The 24,107-nt window shown below is 37.6% G+C and overlaps 1 long non-coding RNA gene across 4 annotated transcripts in view; it reads left to right on the forward strand.

The window, feature by feature from the left end:
- The window catches only part of LOC141495053 (uncharacterized), a 255,356-nt gene that overhangs the window by 111,798 nt on the left and 119,451 nt on the right, over positions 1-24,107 (forward strand). For 2 of the 4 annotated variants that reach the window (XR_012470653.1, XR_012470649.1), the window contains exons 3-4: positions 22,081-22,244; positions 22,563-22,701. This is a non-coding gene — a long non-coding RNA (uncharacterized LOC141495053). Of the gene's footprint in view, positions 1-4,121; positions 4,237-20,106; positions 20,366-22,080; positions 22,245-22,562; positions 22,702-24,107 lie in introns of all 4 variants that reach the window. The other 2 variants (XR_012470654.1, XR_012470651.1) reach the window with 2 other exon arrangements.

The raw sequence follows: 24,107 nt of genomic DNA on the forward strand, positions 1-24,107 counted from the left end.
CCACAAGATTGGAGGGCCAGCAATGGGCAGGAGTGAAGGAACTTCAGCCTCCTGGAAACAGCCCCGGGTTGCCTGGGTGGTGGGCTACTGGCAATAGAAGCAGTTTCCTGACCTATACCCCAGGGATCACCAGGCACAACTTGGAAGATCAGCAGGGAGACTTCTGCCAGAGAAAGCATAGAGCCCAGGCCCTCAGTACTGCCATGGCATTCAGTAAAGCTGTGACAGCCTAGATCCAGGAAATAGAAGCAGGCCCATAGTGCTGCCCAGCAGGACCCTCTTGGCAGCTGCACCCTGAGTGCTCAGTGTATTGAAGGAGGGAGACTGCCGAGGTCTATGCTCTGTCCCTGGAACAGGACTCTGGGGCTTTGATCATATTCACACCCCAGTCGCACTCTATCTAGGTCCCCCTATAGATCAGGGACCCCTCTCACAGCCCTGGGGCAGAGGGGTACACTTGTGGTCATTCACAGACCAGGAGAGCAGTCAGTACATCACACACTGAGGTCCTTGCAGGGGGTGTCCAAATAATACTCAAAATTTCAGAATGCCTCGCCAAACCAGGCACAGGCTGGGGAAATGAGTAAACAGAGGAAATAAAGGAACCAAAAGGACCAAAATACTCAATCTAAAGATGAGAAAGTCCAAGCTTCTGTAACTAAAGACCCCAAGAAATATAGAAGTTGGGCTCAGGCTATGACAGAGCTCAAAAAAAATTGAAAACCAAGTAAGGGAGGTAGAGGAAAAAATGGGAAAAGAAATGAGAGAGATGCAGGAAAAACATGAAAATGAAGTCAGCAGCTTAGTCAAGGAGATCCAAAACAATGCTGAAGAAAATAACATGTTAATAAACAGCTTAGGTCAAATGGATAAAACAGCTCAAAAAGTTATTGAGAAGAATGCTTTAAAAAACAGTATTGGACAGATGGAAAAGGAGATAAGAAAGCTCTCTGAGGAAAGCAAATTCTTCAGATGTAGAATGGAGCTATAGGAAGCTGATGATTTTGAAAGAAATCAAGACACAAAAGTTCAACACCAAAAGAATGAAAAATTAGAAGAAAATGTGAAATATCTCATTGAAAAAAACCAACTGATCTGGAAAGCAGATCCAAGAAAGATTATTTGAAAAATTATTGGGCTACCTGAAAGTCATGATCAGGCAAAGAGCCTTGGCCTCATTTTTAAAGAATTTCTACAGGAAAATTGCCTTGATATACTAGAAGTAAAGGGTAAAATAGAAATTGAGAGAATCCACCAATCTCCCCTGGAAAGAGAGATCCCAAGAAAACAACCCCCAGGAATATTATAACCAAGTTCCAGAATTTCCAAGTCAAAGAGAAAATATTACAAGCAACCAGAAGCGCACACAATTCAAATATCATGGAGCTGCAGTCAGAATCACACAGGACTTATCAGCATCTACATTAAGGGCTTATAAGCCTTGGAATATAAAATTCCAGAAGACAAAAGAGCTTGGAATGCAACTGAGAATCAACTACCCAGCAAAACTGAACATCCTCTTCCAGAGGAAAAGATGGACTTTCAAGGACACAGGGAACTTTCAAATGTTTATATTGAAATGACCATAGTTGAACAGAAAGTTTGATCTTCAAGTACAGGACTTGGGTGAAGCATAGAGAGTGGACAAGAAGGGTAAATTATGAGGGACTTAATGATGATGAACTACATGTATTACTGCAAGGAAAGATGATACTGATAATATGAATTTACTCATTTAATAGAGCAGATAGAAGGAGCTTATATAGACAAGGAACAGGAAAGAGCTGAATTTGAAGATATAATATATTGTAAAACTGGAGTCAATAGGTGAAAGGGAAATCTATTGGGAGAAAGAAAAGGAGAGTTAGCATAGGCTAAGATATTTCATATAAAAGGTATTTCATGCAGCTTTTGCAGTGGTATGGAAGGGGGGAAGGTGAGGGGGAATGAGGTAATCTTCATTTTCATTGAAAATGGCTCAGAGAGGAAACAGCCCTAGAAGAAAAAGGAGAGAAGAACAGGGGGAGGGGAGGGAAGGATGTGGGTGATAGAGAGGGTGGATCATAGAAGAGGATAGTCAGATATAACACATTTTCTTTTTAACTTTTTGCAAGGTGCTGGGATTGGGTAGTCTGTCCGCACCACAGGGTTGAGTGGTTGCTGGGTCTCTGGGGTGGGATGTAGGCTTGGGGCCTCTTGACCCCAGGGCCAGTGCTCTGCCTGCTGCACCACTCAGCTGCCCCACAACACATTTTTGAAGAGGGACAGAGTGAAAGAAGAGAGAAAATATCATAGATGTTAGTGGTGAGAAATGAATGGAGGGAATTATAATCAGCAACAGCAGCTCTGGAAAAACATGGAAGTAACTACTATGATGGACTTATGAAAAAGAAAGTGATCTACCTGAGACAGAGTTGATGGTATCAGAACACAGACTGAAACACATTTTTTTTCTCTTTCTTTTCTTTTATTTCTCATGAGGTTTTATATTTTTGTCGGGGAGGGGTATTAAGTTTACTCTTAAACAAGAATATTTTAGTAATGTATAAATAAATTAAAGAAAATTTTTAAAAAAGAATACCAATCCTATGCTTGCCCTCAAGTCTATTTTATGGAGACCTCATGCAAGATAAGTTCTTACATGGTGGGGTCAGAAAATAGTGATACTGGGACACTCTAAATGTATCTTAAGAACTTTGGAACTGACTGTGCAGTATGAGAGACACTGGCACAGGACCACTCACACATGGTGTGCCATCATCAGAGAGGGTGGTCTGCTCTATCACCAAGGAAGAATAGAAGCAGCTCCAAGGAAACATGAGATACATAAGTTTATAGTAACCCTTCCAGATGTTCACATGAACATTTTGTACACGACCCATGGTAGAGCATTTCTAGCTCATATTGGTCTGATCAGTCACAGTTGGACACATTATAACTTGAATTTATATAGTGATGTCATTTTTGTCTTTTTCAATAATGAAGGACAAGAATTAACTCATTAACCAACTATCTATCTTCTCTGTAGCATTCAGGCATTTCCCAAGCACTTGGCAAACAATTATCATATGCCTACTATTACGCCGAGATGGTTATACAATGAAAGACTGCTAGGTGGTGCAGTGAGTATGAGTACTGGACTTGGAGTCAGCAGGACCTGAGTAAAGATACTAGTGTGATCCTGGAAAAGTCAATCTTCTTAGTCTCAGTTTTCTCATTTGTAAAATAGGAATAATTATTATAACACTTACCTCACCTGGTTACATATGGAATAGCTATTATTTTATTACTATCATTAGAATTATTATTATTATTAAAGTCAAAAATAATGAAATAGAAGATGAGGTCTTTTTTATTTAATATTTTATTTTACCTTATTTAAATGTAAAAACAATCTTTAGCATTCATTTCCAAAACTTTGAGTTCCTTATTCTCTCCCTTTTCCCCCACCAATCTCCCCATCGAGAAGGCAAGCAAATTGATAAGAAATAGAGGTACACTCCTCAAGAAGAATGAATGAGTTTTTTTTAAAAAAAGAATGCTTCAATTGTATCTAGACACCATTAGTCCTCTTTCTGGGGATGGATAGTTTTTTCCAACATAAATCCTTCAGAATTCTTTTGGATCATTTTGCTGAGAATAGCTAAGTCATTTGCAGCTGATCAGAAAATGAAATTTTCTATGAAAGGTGATGAGCATGAGACAGGGTTTAGACCTTGAAAAGAGAGGAGATGTGAGATAGCCACAGTGAGAGAGGCAATAAGACCAAGAAGAGATAAATGGAAGGGTTCTTTAGGAGTACTGATGACCCAGGCAAGGTCAGATAACAATCAATCCTATCTAACCCCAAATTATTAAAGGCCTACCATATCAAAAATCACAGATCCAGTTTTGGAGGATACAAAGGCAAGAATGAAATAGTTCCTGTCCTTTTGGAACTTACCATCTTTTTGGAAAGGGTGAAGAAATAAAAGATAAGTATGTTTATGATAGTTTGAGAAGAGGGATAAAAGGATTAATATCAAGAATAATCTTCCTATAGGAGATTACACTTGAACCAAACTTTCAAGGAAAGCAGTGATTCTAGAATAAATTTTCATTTGCCTGTTTTTTCCCCCCAGGAATTCTTGGAAATTTGAGATTGAAAGTGGAGACAATGGAAAACTAAAGTTACCCAGGATTCTAAGATGGAGGAAGTTACTCATTGAAAGGCTCTATCATTGGGATACAAGTCAGGTAGGGAAACTAGCAAAGACCAAATGGGTAATAGATGAGGAAAACATAGAATGGTTGAAGGTTAGTCCATAGCTATTCTACCTCAGGTCCACCAGGAGTCTTTCCAGTCATCTTTCTTCCATATTGCTCCATTCTACTCTATGTCTCTGACCCAGTACTCTAGCTCTTGCCACTGACCTTTTATTCCTCCTTAATAATAATTCATAATACCTCAACCATGCTAGACTTAATACAATGTTCTTAGGCCCCATGATCTTCCCATCATCCTTCCCTGAAAAGACATTTTGGCTTCTCTAAGAGTTCGCTTCTGTTATTTCTGTGGCCAAAACATCCCATGGATAGATTTCAAGGGCTCCATGAACTCGAAGGGAGAAATTATATTATATATTATGTATTATATTTTTCTAATTGAAATTTAGCATTTCCTAAGAAAAAAAGGGTCTCTAAGCATCACTAGACTACCAACGGTTCATGATACCCCAACAGGATTAATATCCTTTGATATAGTTCAACCATTTCTTTTAATATGTGAAGAAAATGAAGCTCAGTAATGTTAAATGATTTTCTCAAACTTTCACTAGACTTAGAATTTGAATCCAGGACCTTTGAGTCCAAGTCCAAAATGTTTTCTACTTCCCAGAATCATATAGCTTTTATGTGGCAGTTGAAAATTTGGTTTTTGCAAGACAATGGGTTAAGTGACTTGACCAAGGTCACACAGCTAGGTAATTATTAAGTGTCTGAGACTGGATTTGAACTCAGGTCCTCCTGACTCCAGGACTGGTGCTGTATCCATTGCGCCACCTAGCTGCCCCTGCAGTTGAAATTTGGAACCCTATTCTACTGCATTCTATTCCAGTGCATACTTTAGAGTATAATGGTAGGACCCAGAATTATGAGAGTTTGAGATTTTGGAGGCTAAAGAGTTCTAGGTGATGATATGTCTAAAGTCTGGGCATGCCAGGGGGAAATTGGGTCGAGTGACCTTGGAAGTCGTTGAGGTTAAATGAACTGAGGAATTGTAGCAGCGATTGTTAGAAGGGAGCTCACCATAGGTATCTGTGTTGTTGACTCTGTTGACAGGGAATGAGTGGAAGTTGGGGTTCGTGAGTCATATCTTTAAGGTAATTGAGTCAGTCAGATCCAGAGGTTAATGGTCAGGAACCTCAAGGACAGAAGCAGTGGTATTGCCAAGGAGAACTAGTGGAAGATCAGTAGTCTCGAACTAAATATGGACTTGGGGGTGGGTGGGAACTAGTCATTGTGGTGGATAGTGTGCCAGCCCTGGAGTCAGGAGAACCTGAGGTCAGATATATTCTCAGACACTAACTTTATGATCCCGGATACGTCACTTCACCCCATTTGTCTCAGATTTTTTTCTTGATGTGTAAAATGAGCTGAAGGAAATGGCAAACTGTTCTAATATCTTTGCCAAGAAAACCCCAAATGATATAACAAGGAGTTGAACATGACTGAAAGATGACTCAATAATATTAATAACAAAATGAATTGGAGAAGACAATAGCAAACTTCTCCAGTATCTTAGCCAAGAAATCCCCAAATGGAATCATGAAGAATTGTACATGACTGAAATGTCTCAACGATAATAGCAATTAGGGACAATGAACAAGAGGTCTGATTAGTAAAGGGAAATGTGTGGGGATAGTATGGTATAGTGTAGAATGTCACACATGGATTCAGGAAGACCCAAGTTTAAATTCTGTCTTTGACTTAATTGTGTTGCTCTAAGTTAGTTACTTGACTTCCTTTCACTAAGATTGACTTAGTTTCCTAATCTGGAATACAGTGAAAAGAATGCATGCTTTACATAAGAGGTTCAAATGCCAATATACAGAAGTCCTTCTATAAAAGTTAGTTGCTACTGGAAGAGGAAAAGAGGAAAAAAGAGCAACTTCCATTTGATAGAGTGGTGTCGTCAGGTAAAGGCAGGTTTCTCTAATGGTGATAAAATGGAGGAAAAGGGCTAAGAATGAAAGGAGTGTACTCATTTCAATCAATTAATCAACCAGCCAATCAAAACTAAAGCATTTATTGAGTAATTTATTCTGTCCCAAGCATTAGGAATAAAAAAGAATGACACAGTTAGCCTTACCCTCAAGAACCTTTTTTTTTTAGGATTTTTGCAAGGCAATAGGGTTAAGCGACTTGCTCAAGGCCGCACAGCTAGGTAATTATTAAGTGTCTGAGACCAGATTTGAACTCAGATACTCCTGACTCCAGGGCCGGTGCTCTATCTACTGAGCCACCTAGCTGCCCCAACCCTTCTTTTTTGATAGGGAAACAATTCATAAATCATTAGGAACATACGGTGCAGATGGAAAAGCAATCTCCAAAGAACTTAAGGAAGGGGTGAGTAGAGGGGCTGCCAGAGGAGCAGTGAGATTAGTGAGGAGTAGGATTCTTTCTGATTCAGCATGAAAGCACCAGAGGAGATGGGAGGTGAGGGTGGGGAGAGAGAGGAATCCAGATGGGAAATGAGTTTCCCTTTTCATTTTTGAAAATGTCTTAATTCACCAGAACAAGGCAATCTTTCAGGCCCTCACATTAAAAACCAATTGCCCATCTGACTACTGACAAATATTTATCTTTTTCCAAACACCAGTTGAGATCTGAAACCGACAGACAACAGTGCTGTCATTTTCCTTTCTTCCATCCCTGTCTGATCTTCATTAAGAAATACATTATGAAAAATGTATATTTTTTCCACTTTTCTGCTTGGGTTTAATTGTCTTACAGTTTTAAAAAGTCCATTAACTGAGAAAGAAAAACAAGTAGTGTCCTCAAACCCCATTAGTCTCCTCTTAGTATCCATTTAATCTTGAGTTGTATTCACAAATGCTAATTATAAACATCCTTAATTGCATGTCACGCATCATTGTGGAATACGACTCTATTTCCTCCTCTTTGACATAATGTTCATTAAAGGGAAAAAAGTCATAAGTCCCTAAATCACCAGAAGAGGGAAGACAGGATGAGTTACTGAGATTGTTATGATGTTTCCTTTCTTTTTGGCTTCCCACTTAGCTGTTTTCCAGGGTAAAGAGGGGCTGAGGAAGCAGTAATTCCTGCCAAAACAACTACATTACTTCAGTGTGGAAAATGACAGGAGTTTTCAGCTAGAGAATTTGGTTATGATCAGTTCTGTATCCAACTGGGTAGAACCCCTTCTCAGGGACACTCATTGGAGTTGGCTTATGTTACAATAAGCATCAATGACCAGAGGACATGAAGTGTGACCTTAGTAAAGGTATAAGGAAACCTTTGGTCTGTGATCAGAAGCATCTTTCCTATGCTCTATTTCATTATGATTGCTGTGATTGACAAAGGGCAGCTTGTGGATTGGGGGACTCTAGACTTAAGGAGCCAAGGAACTTCTCTTGGTTTATATCTTGCCACTGACTTAGAGTTTGACCTTGGGCAAACCTTTCTTTGTATTTCTCTAACTCTTGATTTTGGGGGGGGTTGATTTTGTTTTTTGAAAGGAAATGGGGTTAAGTAACTTGCCCAAGGTCACACAGCTAGGTAATTAATTATTAAGTGTCTGATGATGGATTTGAATTCAGGTCCTCCTGACTCCAGGGCTGGTGCTCTGTCCACTGTGCTACCTAGCTGCCCCTGTAACCCATGATCTTACCCAAATATGATTAAGGAAGGGACAGCTCTATGTCACTTTCACTGTATGAAAAGAGATGTCACTTCCTAATCAGAAGTCCCTGACATCCTTTAGATCACTGTCAAAATTCTACCATTTGCAGGAAACCTTTCCCAATCCTCCCTTAATGCTAGTGCCCATCCTCTGAGATTATCACCAATTTATCTTTTTTTTTTGGTATAATGTTGCTTGCATGTTGACACCCCCATTAAACTTGGTGGAGAAAATAATGATGTGACAGACACCTGATAAAGGGTTAAGTTGGTGAGAGAATATATTGGGAGAGAACAAAAATAGGCTTTGGATGGTGAGAATCAGTCTATAAACATGACCCTGATTTCAAACTTGTCTCTGGAGAGAAGTTGGAGAGAGGAATCTTTCCCTTACAAGACGTTAGTTCTTTTCTCTTAGGTGAACTTGGATATCTTTTTTCTTACTAAGGAACTCCTTCACCCATGTATTTTATAGGATACATTCATCTATATAACTTCCATGATTTCTATTTACTATTTGGAAAAGTATACAACTCGTTTTTCTGTCATTGTAATGATCTTTGGTCTACCAAGGTTTGGTGGAAAGGGCCCAGGTTGATGGGCATACATTTGAGACTACCCTTTACCCTTAAGCATGATTGGGGAAATGATTTTTCTTTTGAATCCTTCAAAATCATATTCCTAAGTCAGGCAAATTTGAGGGAAGCAGATAGATCTAAATGTGGTTACAACTTCCCATGAGCACACTAAAGGGAAGGAACAATGATCCTTCCCCTGCTTCTTCCAAAACATAAATTAGAATCTTCCTTATAAAGGGGTGGGTCAGATTTCATAAATATGCTGCTCATAAACTACATATATATATATATATATATATATATATATATATATATATATATATATATATTTTATGGGCAACTAGGTAGTGCAGTGAATAGAGTGACAGGTCTGAAGTTGAGGACTAGCCTTTGATACTTACTAGCTATGTGAGTATGTGACCCTGGCCAAGACAATTCACCCTGTTTGTCTCAGTTTCCTCATCTGTAAAAAGAGTTGATGAAGAAAATATCAAACTACTCCAAGAGCTTTGCCAAGAAAATTCCAAATGGTGTCATGAAGAGTTGTATACAACCCAGGTGAGCATTGCTATCTTAGTGTAGTTTATATATGTATATTTTACATTTGCACCCTCAGGACTTAGCACAGGATCAAAAACATAGTAAGTGCTTAATAAGTGTTTACCTGCTTTTATCCTCACTTTCCCCTTCTGTAAACTAAAATGCTTGGACCAGATGATCGTAGAGGTTCCATCCACTTGTAGTAGTCTAATCCTATGAAAGTTTAGTAGCAGTAATCTAGCAGAGGTAATTAATCAATCAACACACATTTATTATTGTGCATAAATCATCATTGTGCATCAAAAAAAGCTGCATTTGGAGAGAGAACTGTTTATGTGGACACCTGAATGAATGAACCAATGGATGGATAGCTAGAAGAATTACATCTCCTCCACTCCTTAAATTATTAAGGTTTGGACCCAGTACTTTCTTATACTCAGAACAGAAATACAAAAGTAAAGGCAGTGTCTGTTCTTAAGGAGATTACATTCTAATGGGAAAAAGAGCAAATATAAGAAAGAAGATGGGGATGAGACATTTTGGTAAAATAGCATATCAGGTTAGGAAATAGGGCAAAAGAGATTGATGTACTCCATTTATGATCAATGGTCTTGAATTTGACCACGACCAGAATTTGATCAAGACCTGAAGGGAGAGGCGGTAAAACAGGGATATCTTTGATTCTTTGAGACTGTTCCCAAGAGGAAGAGGTGTTCTAAGTTAACTGCATAAGATCATGAGCCAGTCTCTTCTCCACATCCCAGTTTCTCATCTATATAGCAAAGAGATTGGGTTCAATGTCTTCTAAGGTCCATTCCCATTCAAAATTGATGACCCTAATGCTTCCTTTGGAATTTACTACCAGGGTGTCCTTGGTCAAGTCACTTCCTGAACTATATAATGAAGGCTTTGGACTAGATAATCTTTATAGTTAGTCTCCAACATTCTCCAATCCAATGTCCACTTTGGCTCCAAACCTATGATTTCATGATCAGTGAGGTGGCTCAGTAAATAGAGTGCTGAGCCAGGATTCAGAAAGATGTGTTTTCATGAATTCAAATATGGTTTCAGATGCTTACTAGCTATGTGACCTTGGACAAGTCATCCTATTTGCCTCAACTCCTCATCTATAAAATGATCTGGAGAAGGAAATGACAAACCTGTCAAGTATCTTTGTCAACAAAATCTCAAATGGGGCCATGAAGAATAGATCATGACTGAAACAACTCAACAATTATAAAAATAGTTAAGCCAGATCAGGTAGGTGATCACGTATTCCATCTATTCCATTAGGTCCACTTTAGATCTGAATCAGGGTGTTCTCAGTGACAGGAAAGTTGTCAGACTGCCTTGATATCATTTCTTCTTATACTGGCTCTTTTTGAATGCTCATTTTGCTTATGGATTTATTGGGTGCCCCTTGTCTGCTACTCATAGGGTCCTAGGCAGATCTGAACATCATTCATCATTTTAGAGTGAGCCTGGCAGGCAGGGAGCTGGCATGTTTTGCCGTCTGGCAGTCGATAACAAAGGCAAACTTTTGGGCATTTTTAATTGGACCCCATTTGTCACTGGCTAGAGAGTCATCTTGGTCTTGCCAATGAAGCTGTTGGGGGCTGGGTTGGTACCATGAATTCTGAGAATGGATTATGGCTTTTCTTCTCATATAGCTTTTAAGGTCACTATGTCTCATCCAGGAGACCAAAAGTGATGAAGAAAGCACATAGGCAAGTTGATCTTTCTCCTGTGTTAATATTTGAATGACCCTGCTTATCCCAGGTCACATTAAGCTCCCCCTCCCTCCCCTTTTCTCTGAGTTCCTCCTGTGTACCCATCATCCAATAACATAACATCCCCATAGATTTAGAGTTAAATAGTCCTTAGATGTTATCAAGTACAAAACCCTTATAGTTGAAGACACTGAGACCCAGAGAGGGGTTGACAGAACCATAGATCATACTAGCATACATTTAGATCACAATGACCCAGAGAGAATAAGTGATTAGCCCAAAGTCACACAGCTCTTAGGCATAAAAGGCTGAGACTTGGTCCCAGATCTTTTAAATATTTTGTCGCTGGTTACAATTTCTCCTGTGACTCTTAACCAGCAAGTCATAAGATCAGAAATTTTGGGCAGAAGATTCATCCAGAATAAGCAATGCATTTCTGACTGTGGTTATAGCTGCAGATGGTTTTTACATAATTCTGATGCATCTTATTGTGCCTACAAAGATGTTATATGTATATGTAGAACAAAAATGCCAGATACTATTATTATTTCTAAAGTATTATTGTCATTCATTCAGTGGACAAGCATTTATTAATTTTTGCAAATTTGCTAGGTATTGTGCTAAGTATAAAAATTTGCAAGGGAATTTTTGGTCCTTCCTTCTGACCAGAGAAAAGTCCAATTTTTTCCTTTATGGGGTGTTTACAGCAATTTATTATGAATAGACTTGAGTTCAGTGTCTGATCATAAGATCTATGTTGGTCAATATTAAATAAAATACTTTTTGTATTTCTGTATTGTATTTTGTATTTTATATTTTTGTATTGTCTGTTGATTTTTGCATGTCATCTGTCTACAAAACTCCAAATTCCCAAATAATTTTTTGCTCTGATTCTTGATATGTCTGAACTGTAATGGGAAAAGATGTGATGTGAAGTGGATAATTGGATTTAGTTCTATGGGCCAATATGTAAAGACCTGGAGTTTGGAAACAGACTGGAGATACCAGGGAATAGTCAGGAGACCAGTTGTTGGAAGCACAAATTAAATGACTGGGAGTGAAGCACAGTCCTTTAGACAGAAGGTGAAGGGTTGGCAATATCAGGTTCAGGGATCTATGATTATCTAGAGGCTATCACAAGTCCTGAAAGTTTGTGAGCAAGAAAGTGACATGGCAAGTTGGACCTTAGGGAGTTTCTACTGGCAGTTCCTTAGTGGATGGATTAGAAATGGAGTGACAGGAAGTAAGCAGGTCAATTAAGAAGATATTAAAATGGTTTAGATGGGTTAACAAAAAGTAAAATGTCACTCACGATCATGTTTCTCTCCCTGCCTCATGATTTTGCTTATCCCTAACTCAAATATAGAAACATGTCATATCACGTAAAGAAGGGTAGGAAAGGAAAAGAGCAAAAAGGAAAGGCGGAGGAAGGAAGGAAAGAAGAAAGGGGAGGGCGGAAGGGAGAAAGGAGGGAAAGGAGAAGGGAAGGAGAAGGGTGGAAAGAAGGAAAGAGGGAGGAAGAAAGGGAAAAGGAAGAAGGGAAGTAAGAGGGGAAGAGGGGAGGTAGGAGAGGAGAAAGATGGAAGTTAGGAAGGAAGGAGGAAGGGAAGAAGGAGAAGAAGAGAAGGCATGAAGGAGGATGGAGTAATGAGGAAATGGAGGAAAGAAAAAGGGAAGGAAAGGAGAGAGAGAATGAAAGGAGGAAGGAGTGGAGGAAAGAAGGAAAAGAGAAAGGAATGGAAGAAAGAAGGAGGAAGGAAATGAGGAAGAAAACAAAGGAAAGGAAAAAGAAAGGAGGTTAAAAAAGGAAAGGATGGAGGAAGTAAGGAGAGAGGATGAAAAGAAGGAAGGAATGGAGGATAGAATGAAAGCAAAAGGAAGGAATAGAGGAAAGAAGGGAGGCAAAAGGAAGGAAAAGAGAAAGGAATGAAAAAAGAAGGGAGGAAGGAAAAGAAGGAGGAAAACAGAAAGTAAAAGAGAGAGGAAGGAAAGGAGGAAATAGTGAAGGGGAAGGAAGAGAACTGGAATAGAAAAAGAATTAGGAAAGAAGAATGTACAGAAGGAAAGGCAGAGATGACAGAATAATGAAAGGCAGGGAATGAAGTGCAAAAATGTGACACCAAAAATGGGAGTCTATCACCCTGAGGTGTCATACTAGTCCCATGATGCTTTGGGTTCCCAAGATATTTTCTAAATATAACTTTTTTTCTTTCAATAAAAATCATAAATAAAATACCTCCCAATTTCCTTGAAAGTAAGTAAACTAACTGAGCTGGTTGTGATGTCATTTGTCTTCATAGTTTCCCCTTCCCAACCCTTATCCTGGGCAGAGATTTATTACCCATATACCATGTTTTACTGTTATTGGAGCTAAGGAGATGGGGACCCAATCCATCATTTCAGAGGCAGATGGAGAATGTTTATGAGGAGTGGAGAGAGCTTGGGAGGCTGGGAGTCAAGGATTGCAGAATTCCATCTTTTCTTCTCTTGCTCCCAGTGGGAATCTCTGAATAAGATAATACATAAAAGCTTTAAATTCCTATATGAACATAAACCATCTTGACCACTCTCATCATCACCATCACCATCATCATCTCCTTTCTAGCCAAGCCTCTATCTGAAAAGTATCTGACATTCCTTCCTTCTTTTTCTCTTTTTTATTTATCTTTTCCTTTCTCTCTCTCTCTCTCCTTCCCCTTCCTTCCTTCCTTCCTTCCTTCCTTCCTTCCTTCCTTCCTTCCTTCCTTCCTTCCTTCTTCCCCTTCTCCCTCTTTTTTCTTTTTAATGGGAGAGGAATGGGGAAAAGACAAAAAAAGAAACATACTAACAGAAGGTGATAGATTAATCCCTATTTTACAATGATAACCATGAATGTGAAAAGGATGAATGAATATATAAAACAAAGGATGGTGGCAGAATGGATTTAGAAAGCAGAATCCAACATATTTCATTTTGTTTACATGAAAATCTGGAAACTTGCAGAGTCACACTGGTAAGACGGGGAGCAAAAGGAGTATATTATTCAAAAAAGAAAGGAGGGGGCAACCATGAACTCAGGCAAAAATAGTAAAAATAGACATAATCTAAAGAGATAAACAGGGAATTATTATGCCTAAGACATATTAATAGTGAAATAATATAGATCCTGTGAACATTTGGATCAGCATAGTATCTAAATACTTGAAGGAAAAACTGATTAAATTATAGGGAGAAATAGACAGTGAAAGAATTATTGCTGGGGATCTTAATGTGCCCCTTTCAGAATGAACAAATCTTACAAAAAGTGAATGAGAAAGCAACTAATGATCTGAATAAAATTTTTGAAAAGATAGATATGATAGATTTCACACAACTTTGGAGTGGGAATTGCAATACAAATTATTCAGTTTTGAATGGCAGCTTTACAAAAATGATACATTTCCAGCATAAAAAATGTAGAATATAATATGTATAACAATTTTTAAACATCAAAGCACTTTACGTTAGCTACTGAAGCAAGGGAATGCTGGGCAGGGAGAGAAATTGTATTTTTTTTCTTATGTCTTTTGCAAGGTTATAATGTTTTCCATTCTGTATTGGTCTGGTACTTACAGGTGAAGCCCCTATTATAAAACAAGGAACGTACAAAACATACCAGCTCTCTGTTAAAATAGTTTATCTTTAAAAACTGTTAAACCTTCCCTATTCTTTATATCAGCTCTGTACTAGTCTGGTATGTAATCCTTTCTAAACTATTGTTCCCAGGTTATCTCACTAGTATAAGCATTATATAAATTCTTGTGTTAACAAAAATTTGAATTACCAGTCAAGTTGACATCTTCTAGCTAAAGTGTTATAAATTCTTAAGGTTAATCTACAGCTCTGAACTTTTCCAGACACGGGCAGCTGCATAACCTTCTGTCAAGCATTAAACCACTCTTTTGTCCCTCCTAGTGCAATCCTAACCCCTCCCCTAACTGCTCCACTCACGAGTTCTTTGATGAAGTCTCTCTTTCCCTCTTCAAGGTGCTGATCTCTGAGAACTTCGCTGCCATCTTGCAGCTATACTCCTCTTCTTCATGCCCCCCACCTCCCTTCTGCTGCTCATTGATGATGCTGGAGCAGCAGCTGCTACTGCTGCTGTTTTTTTCCCTCTAGCTACACGGCCTCTAGTGAAACTCACTTTCTTTGCCTTGTTGCTTCCCTAAAGAACTCTGTGAATTAACTTGTAATTTTTTTCCAGAAACTTTTCAATTAAAATTTATGGACTTTTCTTACACTCCTGAGTCGGAGAACCTTGTAATGTCAACTTTTTTCACTAATAAATGAACCCCCATCTATCCTTGCAAACCCCTCCCCTGAGCAAATCACCTGTCTTCATAATTAACACCCAATATGGAGCTAGTGGGACTTCACCTAGGCACCCTGCATTGCTACTATTGTTATCATCAAGCAACAAACATTTATTAATTGCCTACTATTTAGCAGGCATTAATCCGGGTGCTAAGGATATAAAGACAAAAATGGGATAGACATTGCTGTCATGGAATTTATGTTCTAGATGGGAAATATAAGAATGTAGGTGAATATTTAGCTTAAAGAAATATCCATCACCTTATCTTTCAACTGCCTTGGCTATAATAACAAATCAAATGACAAATATTTAATCAATGCATTAACAAACTAAATAATATGAAAAACCATGTCAGAATTATTCATGTACAAATAAGTGTCATTGGTGACAAACTCATGCATTGGTGGGGAAGAAAACAGATCTTCAGAAAATTCATGTTCTGAAGTGAAAAAGTATTTCAGTCTCAGTAACATCTTCTTCACCTTGTAGCTGGAAAACCTTTTTCTGCCTCACTTCTCGAATTGCCATATCTGGAATCTGGCTATGTCTGACTACTGCTATCAGCTTTGTCTACCACAGCCTCTGGGTCTAGCCTTGGTCCTTCTTTCCTACCACTGACTCCCTCCACTTCTGTAACTGTTATCCAATGAATATTTCCACTTATCTCTTGTCTCTGCTTCTAGTACTATCACACTCTTCCACTGTTACCATAATTCTTGCTTCAGAGAATTGTCACTAATTCTTTAAAATAAGATCTCCTGGGGGCCATGTGCTACAGTAATAGTCAATGTGTTTTCTTCAATCTGTGATATTTCACAATTTTACAAAGTTAGTGTACATAAAGGATGCTAAAGAACTCCCCTTCCTCCAATCTCTTTCAGAAGAATGTCCCTAGCCCTCACTCCTAGCTGGGCAAGGGTCAATGACTTTTTCAACTTGGTGTACATGCAAAGTGTTCGTTCTTCTGCACATGCACTCACACACAGATTCCTCCACAGAGAGTTAGCATTTCCTGTTATGTGCCTTTGAAGCTGGGGATAAATATATACTCCCCAACTGGTAGGCAATATTCAGACAAATTGCCATGAAGCTTTGAAAAACCTGAAGAACGCATTATAAACACCAGAGCGGAGGTAACACATTAGCAATCCCAGCTAGAATTCTTTCCATTGTGGAAATATTTTTTTTCCTTGTCTCTAGGAAGTTATTACAAGATGCAATCCTTTCTCTCAAGGATCTTCCAATCAAGGAGGATAAACCACAAGAGCAGATGCTTCAGTTTCTTAATGTAGATGGTTCTTTCTTAAGATAGCAAACCATCTGGGACTAAAGATAGAGTTTTTCCAAGTAAAGTAGTTTCATCAAATTGACTTTTGCTTAACTTGGGATTGAATCTTTTTTAACTTAGGTATTCTGTTCCTCTGGTCATGGACACGAAGTCCATCACCACACTCATATTCAAAACCTTTCCAGCTTGGTAGAACCCCCAATTTTGTGTTTGTGAATCAATACCATTGGCATAACTTGAGGAGGCAACAGACTATAACTTTAGGGATGAGCAATAATAATAGTTCTTCAATTTTGAAGAGAGCCACACCAACCAAATTAATGGTAGCATTACTTCCATATTATTTTTATTATAGTTAGTTGTGTGTTTTGTAAAGACAATTTGTTAACTTCCTTTTTCCAGAATCATTCCCCTCCATGACCTGATCTGATAGCAATCAGGACTGCTGGTAATGGTCTGAATGCTGTGGGCATCTCCTTAGCCTTTCAATTAATTTCTCTTTCTCCCATTTCATCAAGGCACCTCAGTGCAACATCAACATCAGCATGTGATTATATATATATATATATATATATATATATATATATATATATGTATATATACACACACATACATATAGCAACAGAATGCAATAACGAATGCATCCAAATCTGTTTTTTGATGGACTAATCATCAGTATGACCTTTCCTCTCAGACTTTCCATTATCAACCATGCCTCTCCTGGAAACCAGACTTTGGCTTCCCAGAAGCTTCCCAGAGGGTCATGAGAATAATGCCCATGGATCATTACTTGGCATCATGTATTGTTGGAACTATGATGGTATCTGATCATCTTCCAACTTCTGTCTTGATAAATACTTTCACACTGATCCATCTTGCATTGGTCCAAGAGTTTCACCTATGTTGGCATAATTCACATGCTTTCAGCCATGGGATGGAGAATTAAGAAACAGTGGCAATATGGTGCTGATACCTAAACCAGAAAGAGTCAAAAGACAGAAGGAAAATTATAGACCTATCTCCCTGATAAATATAGATGCAAAAATCTTAAACAAAATCTTAGCAAAATGATTACAGCAAGTCATCACTAGTATAATATACCTTGACCAAGTAGAATTTATCCCAGAAATGCAGAGTTGCTTCAATATTAGAAAAGCTATTAGTATAATTAATTATATCAACAACAGACCTATCAGAAATCATATGCTTATATCAATAGATGCTGAAAAAGCCTTTGACAAAATACAACACCCATTCCTACTAAAAATACTAGAGAGTGTAGGAATAAATGGATTGTTCCTTAGAATAATAAGCAGTATCTGTCTGAAACCATCAACAAGCATTATATTCAATGGGGAGAGGCTAGAGGCATTCCCAATAAGATCAGGGGTGAAACAAGGATGCCCACCATCACCTCTACTATTTAATATCACATTAGAAATGTTAGCTTCTGCAATAAGAGAAGAAAAAGAAATTAAAGTAATTAGAATTGGGAAGAAAGAGACAAAACTCGCACTCTGCAAATGACATGATCTAGAGAATCCCCCAAAATCGTCTAAAAACTACTAGAAACAATTAGCTACTTTAACAAAGTCACAGGATATAAAATAAACTCACAAATCCTCAGCATTTCTATATATGACTAGCAAGATACAACAGAAAGATCTAGAAAGAGTAATCTCATTCAAAGTAACCTCAGACAATATAAAATACTGGGGAGTCTACCTGCCAAGGCAGACTCAGAAACTTTATGAAAACAATTACAAAATACTTCTCACACAAATAAAATCAGATTTAAATACCTTAGAACATATCAACTTCCCATGAATAGACTGAACTAATATAATAAAAATGACAATTCTACCAAAATTAAACTACTTATTTAGTGCCCTACCAATCAAAATTCCAAAAAAAAATTACTTTAATGAGTTAGAAAAAAATTGTAAGTAAATTCATAAGGAGAAATAAAAAGTCAAAAAACTTCCAGGGATTTAATGAAAAAATGTAAAGGAAGGTGGCTTAGCCCTATCAGATCTAAAATTATATTATAAAGCATCAGTTATCAAAACTGGCTGGTATTGGCTAGGAAATAGAGTGCTGGATCAGTGGAATAGACTAGGTACAAAAGAGACAGCAGGAAATGATTATAGTAATTTGCTATTTGATAAACCCAAAGAGTTCAGCTCTTTGAAAGTCTCTTTTGATAAAAACTCTCTTTTGATAAAAACTGTTGAGAAAATTGGAAGTTAGTATGGCAGAAACTTGGATTAAACCAACACCTCACACCTCCAAGATAACATCAAAATGGATACAGGAATTAGACATAAAAGACAATATTATAAGCAAACTAGATCAAGGAATAGTTTACCTGTCAGATCTATGGAAAGGGAAGCAGTTTATGAACAAGGAAGGGATGAAGAACATCATTAAAAATAAACTAGATAATTTTGATCTCATTAACTTAAAAAAAAAACTTTTACACAGACAAAACCACTGTAACCAAGATCAAAAGAAATGTAGTAAATTGGGAAACAATTTTTACCACTAGTATTTCTGACAAAGGACTCATTTCTAAAATATATAGAGAGCTGAGTCATTTAAAAAAAAACCAAGCCATTCCCCAATTGACAAATGGTCAAAGGATATGCAAAGGCCATTTACAAATGAGGAAATCAAAGCAATCTATAGTCATATGAAAAATTGCTTTAAATCATTACTTAATAGAGAAATGTAAATTAAAGCATCTCTGAGGTACCACCTCACACCTCTCAGACTGGCTAATATGACCCGAAAGGACGATGATCAATGTTTGAAGGGATGCTGGAAATCTGGGACACTAATACACTGTTGGTGGAGCTGTGAACTTATCCAACCTTTCTAGAGAGCAATTTGGAATCACACCCAAAGGTCAATAAGAATGTGCATACCTTTTGATCCAGCAATACCACTACTGAGTCTATATCCTGAAGAGATCATGAAAAAGGGTAAAAACATCACATTTACCAAATTATTCATAGTAACTCTGTTTGTGATGGCAAAGAATTCAAAATTGAGAGATGTCCATCAATTGGGGAATGGCTGAACAAATTGTGGTATATGTATATTAGGAAGCACTATTTTTCTATTAAAAATCAGGAGGGATGAGAATTTAGAGAAGCCTGGAAGGATTTGCATGAACTGATGCTGAGCTAATGAGCAGAACCAATAAAATATTGTACACCATAACAGCAACATGGGGGTGATCAACCTTGATGGACTTGCTCATTCCTACAGTGCAATAATCAGAGACAATTTTGAGGTATCTGCAATGTAGAATACCTTCTGTATCCAGAGAAAGAATTGTGGAGTTTGAACAAAGACCAAAGACTATTACCTTTAATTAAAAATATCTTATGATGTAATTTTGCTATCTCTTATATTTTTTTTCCCTTAAGGATGTGGTATCTCTCTCTCTCCATACATTCAACTTAGATCAATGTATAGCATGGAAACAATGTAAAGACTAACAGACTGCTTTCTGTGGGAGATCGGGGGTGGGGGGAGGGAAGCAAGATTAGGGGAAAAATTGTAAAATTCAAAAATAAATAAATAAATTAATTTAAAAAATGGCAAGTTGTGTCAATAAAGTATAGAAAACTGGAACTGTTATCCAGCATACCATTGCTGGTTATCACTCAAACCCTAATCTCAGTGACCACATTCCCTCTCTCTTTCTCTCTACCCTACTTCTCACAGAATCAGAGGGCCTTGTAATGAGAGGGTCATCATCCCTTTATCTTGGTCGATAATCTACCAGGATGGCCACACTAGGAAGAAGCATAATCAGTCTCTTCCGAAGGATTTGAGAGATAGATGACTTGACATACCTCCCCATTCAGAGCTGACTTGGCTGAAGAGAGAGAAGCTCTTTGGAGAGTTTTCATCTCCTACAAAAGCTTGTGTCAAGGGCTGGCTTTCAAAAGGTCTCAATGAGGTCACAACTCTACCTGCACTGGTAAGGAAATTCTCACTTGGGTGCTCCATACCAGCATTAAAAAAATTAAGAGTTCCTTCTCCCACTTCTTCATCAAAAGGAAGAATTAAACCAGAGCATAAACATGGAATGGAACATTCTAGATCATAATCAGTCAGCAAACATTTAAGAATTTATTCTTTGCAAGCCACTGTGATAAATTCTAGGCATGCAAAGAAAGATAAAAACAAACAACAAAACAAAACATGGTCTATGTTTTCAAAGAGATCACATTTAAATGGCAAATAGGCAGCAAATGCATGCAAAGATATCAAGGTTCTCTAATCAATGCATTAGAATGTGATAAAACAGATTATGAGAGGGGAGGTCATCACTAATAGGGGATCAGGAAAAGCAATTTCATATCAGCTGCTCTTCCTTGGATGTGTCAGAATGCATCCATGCATCAATGGGGGCTGTATCTCTTCCTTATTCCCTCATGGTAGGAGTTTCTAAAACTGATGAGGAAAACTGAGACTGGGGGAAGTTAAGTGAATTGTCTATGGTCACACATTTGGTATGAAGTAAACTGAGCCCTTTAATTTAAGAATTCTGGTACCAGTTGGGAATAGTGTTTTTCTATGACCAGGAAAAACCCTCAGCAGGAACAAAACAACTCCATAAAGCAGACATTCTAATCAGTGCTGAAGGCAATGTGTTGAGGTAGATAGTGTACTGGACAAGGGAGATATATGAGATTTTCAATCTTTTCATCAACTTGCCTTGTGATTTTGGGCAAATCATTTAATTTCCCTGTGATTTAGTTTCCTCATCAGCAAAATCAAAGATGGTAGGCCAGTGGGGGTTCCATGATGGATCTTAAAAGCTTGTCTTATGGTAGATTTTAGAAAAGCCTGGAAAAACTTACATGACTGATGCAAAGTGAAATGAGCAGAAGCAGGAGCACATTGGACACAGTAACAGCAACATTATGCAATGATCATCCATGATTGACTTTTCTCTTTTCAACAACGATCCAAGACAATGACAAGACTCATGATGGAAACTGTTATTCATATTGAGAGATATAGCTAATGGAGTCTAAATACAGATTGAAGCGAACTGTTTCACTTTATTTTTGTGTTTTTTTCTTTTGTTCTGTTTCTTCTTTCACAACATGAGTAATACAAAAATATGTTTTATGTGACTACATATATAATCTAAATCAAATTTCTTACTGTATTAGGGAGAAGGGGGAGGGAAGTGAGGGAGGAAGTTGGGAAGCAAATTTGGAACTCAAAATTTGATAAAAAAGTAATGTTAACATTTGTTTTTATATGTAATTTGGAAAAATAAAATACTATTTAAGGGATGCTTTCTCAGGTCAGAGAAAAATCTTGCCATCTGTAACTTGGGTGAGATGCATGATAAGGGAATGATGACAATTACCTTCCTCAGTCAGTGAGGTGTTATGGTGTTTAGAGAGCTGCAGTTGGAGTCAGGAAGACCTGAGACCAAATCCAGACTTAGTTACTTACTGTGTGACTTTGAATAAGTCATCTAATTTCTTCCTGTTCCAGTTACCTTAACTGTAAAATGGATATAATGATAGTACCTGTGTCCCAGGATTGTTGGGAAGATAAAATATTTCCAAAGTGGTTTTCAAATATTATTGTTATCATTGCTGTTGTTACTAATGCATTTGATGGGCTGTTGTATATAAAAGGATTTAGATTTTTTCTTCTGTTTGGCTCCAGAGAACCTTAAGCGCAGGCAGAAGTTACAAAGTGGGAAACTGAGACTTGATGTTGGAAAATATTTTGTGATAGACAGAATTATCCCAAAATGGAATGGCCTGCTCTGGGGATGACACTAAGTCTCTCTTCAATAGAAATCTCCATTCAAGATGACCACTTAGCAGGTATGTCGTGAGGGTTATTCTTGTTTAGGTACAAGTTGATCTGTATGACCTGTGAGATCCCTTCCAACTGGCATAGTGGGATTATATTGTGAGGATGGCAGGAAGAGTCTGTACTCTAACCCTAAATAATTGCAATCTTACATTGTCAAAGTGAAAATATAATATAACCCTCCTTTAGGAGTAGGTCAATTAAGAGTGATGGAAGGAATATTGGACTTTAAGTTAAAAGACTTGATTTTTGAATCCCACCTTTGTTTTTTTCCTAGTGGCACCACTCCCTTCACTTTTTGAACCATAGTTTCATTCTTTTGACCATAGGTTTAATAATAACATGAGCACTGCCTCCATCAAAGAGTGGCATGAGGAAAGTACTTGGAAAACTATAAAGTGTTATAGAAATGGGACTAATCTGACCCATTTTGTATCAAGGGATTTTTCAATAGAAGCCTCTGAGACTGTGAGTACATGCCTCTACATCCTTTCTTTGAGAACAACATTCTTATTTCTCTCATTACCTTTTGTCATTGTCATAAAACATTCAACTCAGTCTCATTAAAACAAACCTAAGGTTGTGATTTAGATTATATTTCTTATTTTAAGGACTGACTGAATGAAGAAATGTATTAAGCATTTACTCTGTGTAAACATTGTGCTAAGCACTAGAGTCAGAAATTTAAAAACACACACACATACACACAAATACACACACACACACGCAAACACACACACACACACACACACACACACACACACACAAACACAAACACAAACAGAAACTAATCTAGTCCCTGCTCTCCAGGAACTCACATTCTAATGAGTGAGACAAGACATATGGAAAGTTATAGCTATAAACCAGATGAAAGACCCCATGATATGAAAACAGATGGCAATGCCTCTTCTTCAATGTTATTTCCACTGATAAAGTTCTAGCAGTTGCTGATGCTGCAACATTGACAACTTCAAGGAGGTTGGTATTGAGTTCTTTCTTTTCATGTTTTTGGTAGCTGTAGCTATAGCAGCCATCAAAGCAGCTGATAGGTAGAATCTCCATGGGGATTGCTGCCTAGGATGAAGGCCTAGCCTGGAGGCAGGGTTGATGATGTAAGTGGCTTTGATATCACAAGTGTGGGCAATTCCCTCAATGCCTATAGACACCATCAGTGATAGTTCAGAAATCTCTGTGTCCCAGGAAACCAGAAAGAGAAGGATAGGAGATTAAAAAGAAGGGGTACTTATTGATTATATATATTTATATATCTATATGTATAGACATATATATATATATATATATATATGTATATGCATATTTAGAGGTGCTGAAGACCCAGTGGAAAAAAAGACGGGCAAGTTAAGACATATTGTTGTCTCATCGTCCATGATTCTTATGAGTCTCTCTTTTCCATTAAGGGTATATGCAACGTGACAAAGAATTTCCTCTAGTTTTTATATTTATTAATTCCAGTATGGCATTTGAGGTGATCACTTCTTTTCTCTATTTCTCTTTTTAAAAATAAAACTATTAATTTTATTCTAACCTTAAGAAATAAAACAAATATTTCTATAATAGAACAGAATAGTAGAAAAAAGATGGTTGTACACGAAACTGCTAGTGTGTAAATTTGCCATTTCTTTTAAATATATAGTAAAATTAACATGCACTCCCCCCCCCTTTTTCCTCTCTCCCACACACTCTATGGATGGCTACTATTCAAAACGATGACTTCCATTTTGAAAGCTAAATAGACTAGGAAAGACCAAATTCCCCTAGAAGAGAAGTGGAGGAATTTATGTGTAGATGATAGTATAGTGTTGAATTGGTTGATAGAGAGGTCAAAGGTGGGTGACTATATCCAGATCATGGGT

Source organism: Macrotis lagotis, chromosome 1 (genome assembly GCF_037893015.1).
Source record: "Macrotis lagotis isolate mMagLag1 chromosome 1, bilby.v1.9.chrom.fasta, whole genome shotgun sequence".
Taxonomy (NCBI): Eukaryota; Metazoa; Chordata; class Mammalia; order Peramelemorphia; family Peramelidae; genus Macrotis; species Macrotis lagotis.